The following is a 6,718-nucleotide window of genomic DNA, read 5'->3' as shown; positions in this document are numbered from 1 at the left end:
GAAGGGGTTTGGCTTCTAATTACTCCTTCAACAGGCATGAAATTCTGAAACTTTTATTAAGAGATTAAGAAATATAAATATATATATATACATATTATTTATTTATATATATATATATATATATATATATATATATATATATATATATATATATATATATATATATATATTATATATATGTATATATATGTATATATATATATATATATATATATATATATATATATATATATATATATATATATATATATATATATATAATAAAATATATATGACATAGCATATACTGTGTATCTAGCTATAGCTAACTAGCTGTGTGTGTGTGTGTATGTATAAATATATATATATATATATTATTATATATTATATATTAATATAATCATCCCATCCTCCTAAACTGAAATTACTTATAGTAATGATGTGATGAACCAACATAGAGTAGACTTTAGTCGTATTGAATTTTAACAAACTTGAAAAGTTAGTTTTTGTTGTTGCTAATGAAGCATTTAGATTATATATGATATATATATATGTAATAAATAAATAAAATGTGTGTACATATGTGCTATACTAAACCTAGAATATTTAAGTTTGATTTTTGGCGTTATTTTCTCTGGACCATAAAAAAGTACACAAGTGACCTATTGGGACTCCATTACTATATATTGATGTGATTGACTACATAGTTATAAAAAAGTACTATCAAAACGGGAGGATGGGTTGGTTTACTGTATATATAGTGTGTGCTTGAATGTGTGTGTGTTGTATATGTATGTACAGTATGTATAATAAATAATTGCATACTATATACTTTATATTTACTGGGGGCCGAGACAGTGGTTTAGTTTGTCAATATACGACTGTACAGAAGGAAAGAAGCAATGGTTCAGTATCACCCGCCGTTTTTTCCCCCCACTCTCCCATTTTCTAGTGCAACTGTTTGTTTTGCAGGCTTCGTTTTTGACTTTGTTGCAGCAGTTTTAAGAATATTATTTTCCTAATGGCACCTGAGCATTGAGCGGTGAAATGGTTTGTGCTATTTACAGTAACACGATGAAATTACCATCAGTGATTCAATTCATTACGGCTTGGATATTTGTGACGGTCATTGACATTCATAATCCCGTGGTGTCAGGTGCCATGAATTGCACAGTTAAACAACTAATCTTGCAGTTCTTTCATTATCTTTCAAGTATGCTGCTGCATTAATCTACCAAAGCATTATTTTGTTTGTGTTTCAGAGTACATGTAGAAAACTAAAAATATAAAATGTGTTCATTAATTAAATTCCAGCAAGAATATATATATTTCCATGGGTAGTGTTAGTGCTATGTCAACATACATGCTTGCTTCATCATAAATCATATAACAAATATTAATACACACAAAAATATAGAAACTTGATTTTTTTTTTGTCTAGTACCTTACCTTGAGATGATTTCGGAGCTTAGCGTCCCCGCGGCCCGGTCGTCGACCAGGCCTCCTGGTCTCCTAGTATGTAAAGAAACAAAAATAATTGTCATCGCAGTGCTACTTTCATATTGAAGCTTGACCCCCCATGTTTTTTCCTAGTTCGCATTTATCCACTTTCAACCAGGTTTTTAAGTAATATCCTTAATTGAAACTAGATTATATATATTTTTGAAAATATATATATATTTCATGTTGAATGCTAGGCACCAAGGAAGGGGTATAAAAACAGTTATATTGGTACTTTTATCTGTCGCGTGCTTGCTTTTTGCATGCCATCTATATCTCCATCCATGCGTGTGCATGCAGCAGCCATATACATACTTTAGAATGTAATTTTTCATTATAGGAAACCTAATTCTATTCTAAGGCTCACATGAATTTGTAATGAACTATATTTTCTTGAAAAGAATGATAATTTTTCTTGAAAACTGTTTTAATTTTTTTTTTATCATCGGTACAGTACTATTGTAGAAGAGTAAGGAAGTGAGTGAGTATAGCTCTTTACTTTGTAATAATTTCTTGGATTGTCATACTTTTCCATGAGTCTTTGAATAGGATGATAGAAAAATAGAATCCATAGGGTTTTATGTAGTAATGAAGAAAATAGGTTGGTCAGAGAAGCGCTTTGGTCCAATTTCTGCTCCGCTTTTATGAATACTTTGTGTAATTCTTTGCTTGAATAATCTCTGTAATTTCTTGATTGAATAAATTATAGTTCATTTTACCTGGAATTCATCATTTAAAAATGTCAGCTAAGCAAATTATGGACCAAAGAATCCTGCCTTAAAGTTGCCAATTTCAGTCCTTTGTCTTTACTAAAATGTATTTATTTTCTGGCAGTTTAATATATTGCATGTTTAATCATCGCATTATTTCCTGTATCTGAGATGCCATTGTTTTGTTTTACACTATGAAATGCATGACTGCCCACATGGCTTTGTTTTTTGCCCTTTTCTATTGATATTGCTGTACACGTCGTCGACGGGGGTCTCCAGTGTTGAAGCTTAGCATCATGGCAATGCAAGGCTAAATATAGGCTATTTCACAGGTTGTTTACCTGTCCAAATTTCTTGTTAATGACTGGAGGTTAGAGCAGGTAGACAAATGCCTCACGTTTTTAAAGAGCAGGTAGACAAATGCCTCACGTTTTTAAAGAGCAGGTAGATAAATGCATCATGTTTTTAAAGAGCAGGTAGACAAATGCCTTACGTTTTTAAAGAGCAGGTAGACAAATGCCTCACGTTTTTAAAGTCTTCATTACCTGCTGCTATGCTTGATAACATGGAGCCTGGTAAGCAACAATATTTCTCAAATTAAGAGAGGTGATAGTGATCCTTGGAGCTGCTGTATATTCTTTGCATGTTGATGGGTGCTTGTTCCACAACACCTCAAGGTTACCCGCCCTACCCACCAACCCTCGGACTTGCAGCTGTCTTGTTAAGTGGTGTCTGTTTTAGCACTTAGAGCATGGTATAGATGCTTCATGATAACAAGTGTTAATGGTATTAAATGTGTGTATTAATATGACTTATAGGTTTAAGTGTTTGAATTGCAGTGTCCAGTCTCTAATTTATTTTGTATATCAGTTTGGCTTGGATATCTTAAAGTACTTTTCTCTTATTTGTGTTAGGTAAAAAGAATATTAATTATATTTCCTTCCCCAAAAAGAAGATATGAAATGCTCTCATCTCCCTCTTGCAAGTGCGACTGTGCATGAGTACCTGAGCCACCCTCTACTTGGGTGTGGGTTGACAGTGTCACCGCTCCACATGATGCCACCCTTGTCCTGCAACACCAAGGGACTACCACCTTCCCTCCTGCCCCATTACAAGACAGATTAATCTTAAATGATATCTTTGAGAGTTTTCCTTAGTCAGATATTGCCCTTTGTTGCTTTGAAGTTAGGTACAGTACGTACATATTTCAGATATTTAGAAGGATATTAATAAAAAAAATTTTACCTGAAATTCAAATATCTTGTTAGTGGAAGATTCTCCATTGAGAAGGGCTTAATTATGTAGTGGGGTTCCTTCCTCACATAGTTTTCATCTTGTGCATTTTGTTGGATTCTGTCTGGTTTTTTTAATGTTCTACAATTTCCCATCTCGTTTGCTTCTTTTGAGATTCCATTAATGCCAATTTCATAAAGACCCCATCCACTAACTTGTTGTTCCTCCCCTTCCCCCAACCCAAGGTTACTATGAGGACTGGTGGAGGCCCGCAAAGGTTGGTTGAACTGCCCCCCTTAGCTGGCTGCCTCGCTCGCTCACGGGCCATGCCTTGGTATCTCTTGTACTCCTGAGCTGTGTGCACTACTTGTCGCTCTCAACAGCTACATCTCTCTTTCTCTCTTTCTGTCTCTCTCTCTTTTATTCTAATATTTAAGAAATCTTAATTCTGTTAATTTTTTCCTGTTTAATTTCCTAATGGGTTTGATGTCACCTCACCAAAAAAAATATGTATTATTTGTTTATACAGAATTACTGCACTTGTAATTTTTAACCAGAGGATTCAGCTTGTAAAAATATATGGCCCAGTCAAAAGGAAGAGTTAATTATTGACACATAATTTAGTAATGAATATCCACCATAATAAGTAGTAGTGGCTGGATACTGTAGGACAGTTTCACTAGAGAAATGAGGGGAATATTGATTAATTTGTAATGCTAAGAGTCAAAGGCAGTATTATATCACTGCTCTATAAACTGACTAGAAATGTCTACTGGCCAAATGTGGCTAGTGTTTGATCCAGTAAATACAATGTGACTGTATGATGTAAGGAATGTATAAAATACGGTATTCAATATGACTAAAATTTTATATTAAAAAAATGTTTTCATTCATTTATTTTGACTAGAATAATATATAAATGGCAGACAATAGAGCAGCTGATCTTGGCCATCCATGGAAGCACTGCTGTGAGGGAAAGTAAAAGGGTATATCCCCCCCCCCTTTTACTTTAATTTTCTTTGGCCTCATACAGCTGTACCACCTGCTAATCTGCTGTTTCTCCATCTCAACATTTACCTTTTTAATTTTCCTTTTTTACCCCCCCCCCTTACGCACCACATTCGTCCTTGGCACTATTCATTTCTACGCATTCTTATTTCCGAGTGGCAGCTAAAGTGTTGGTTGCTTCGTTAATTTGATAGTCAGAGCTGATTATAGTCATCTTTTACAAACAATTTGAAATGTCTTGGTAAAAAGTTGGCCTGTGCCTGTCCGCTCAAGGGTGGGGTAATTCTCAAGAGGAAACAAGACATCAGAGATGTAGATTGATGGCATGTGGACATGTCAGATTACGTAAAATGCATTGTGCATCTGCATGGATACCTATGAAACATTTACCAATGACAGTGATATGAAGACCACATTCTTGGCTTTTAACACGGTTGATGTTGCATTATCCATGGCTTCATTATTTGTATAGAGTACTGTAATGATAGGTACTCTGATACGTCTTGTGTTGATTTGAAACCAGGTAGCATTTATTTGATATTGCGCTTGCTGTCGCCTGATTTTTAGCTTTGTATGGCATGACACTCTCTTTATAGAGTGTTTTAATGCTGCCTGTTTTGGCTGGATATTTAATGAATGATGCTCACATGTTCAGCCTACCAGAGCCTGACACATATCATTGTGCATTGTTATACTTTGCCTGAAGTAGGTTGATACTGGATAATTATTACTAATATAATGTGTGATACCAAGAGTACTATAGTTAGGGAAAGATCCCAGTGAGGTGTTAAAAAAGAACTAATCTTGATTTGATTCCTAGTTATAGTTTGATACCTAGCTGTCTGATATACAGCCTTCAATTTACTCGATACTTGCTTCATTGATAATCATAGTTAAATTCTTAGCTTCTCGTGGTTAATCATGACAGCAATAGTTAAGTCCGAAGCTAAAGGACAAATGTCCTTTGCAAAGACATGCAGATCGCTGTTTGCTTTACAAATTAAACTATTGTTTCTCAGTTATTGTTAGATATTGCAGTTGCTTATTTTCTTGTAAGAATGGATATATATTGGGTACAGTATTTCTAACACAATGGAGAGATTTAAATTAAAGCTATCCAGTGGTGATTCTGGCAATGCCATTTGGATAAACTTGCACAAGCAATCTACTAAAAGCCAAACGTAGGATTATATATAGTGTGGGGTGCTTGTTTGAGAGTGGGGCTGCGTAGCATGTACAGTAATGTGGTGAAGGGACGAGTGCTTCGTCTTTTCTCTTACCGCATGCAAGCGGTAGATAAGGTAATGATAAATAGATGTCTTGAGAATGCTTCATCATATAACATGAAATTTAAAAGTATTTAAATGCAAGATAAAATGTATGACTGCTGTTGAAGTTATGGAATGTAGTATAATGGTAAACTTTTGTGCTATCTTCAGACGGCCTCGTCGTATTAATTTGGAACTGACGACTTCAGATATCATAAAACTGAGATTTCGTTCGTTATTGGATATTGTATTCCAATACTCTACATGGAATCCCTACCTCGTGAAGCACAAGACGCTTGTAAAGTGTAGGGATAACAGCATGAAAAGTTCTTGAATTAAAAGAATCAAGCTACAAGGACAGGTTAATGGAACTAAAAATAACCTTGCTAGAGGAAAGGAAGAACAGAGTGGACATGGGCACTACTTACAAAATACTGGAGGATTGGGGTTAAACAAAATGGACAAGGACAACAACATTGAATTCTAATTGAATAGGACAAGGATATCAGTGGAAACTGAAAACTCTGATTACTACAAAAAAATAAGGAATTACTCCTATGCTGTATATGTTTTCAACAAGAGGTATTAACTGTTAAAAGTGATGGAAATTGCTTTTATCCGTATCTTCAAGAATCAAATGTGGTACAGACTTTGAATGTCCAGAGATGTACAAAATCTTGGAAGGCAGGGCAGAAAAGGTAGACTTCGTTCTCCATTGTCATTAATTGGAAAGCACTACCTGCCCATTCACAGAGAGTCACCCTCATCTCTCTCTTGCATTGCACGCTTTTGTCATCCTCATCTCTTCCTTGTTTCACACGCTTTGTCACCCTCATCTCTTTCTTGCTTTGCACCCTTTGTCATCCTCATCTCATTCTCACTATTTATTACAGCTTGTTTTGTGATAGTCTGCATATTTATCATGCAATTATTAATTTCTAAGAATAAAGAAATCAGCAGGAGGAGTGTTGTCCCATTTATTTTGAAGGATAAATATGTCCATTATTCACTTCACATATA

Source organism: Procambarus clarkii, chromosome 60 (genome assembly GCF_040958095.1).
Source record: "Procambarus clarkii isolate CNS0578487 chromosome 60, FALCON_Pclarkii_2.0, whole genome shotgun sequence".
In the NCBI taxonomy this organism is placed as follows: Eukaryota; Metazoa; Arthropoda; class Malacostraca; order Decapoda; family Cambaridae; genus Procambarus; species Procambarus clarkii.
This window is presented reverse-complemented; position numbering follows the sequence as displayed.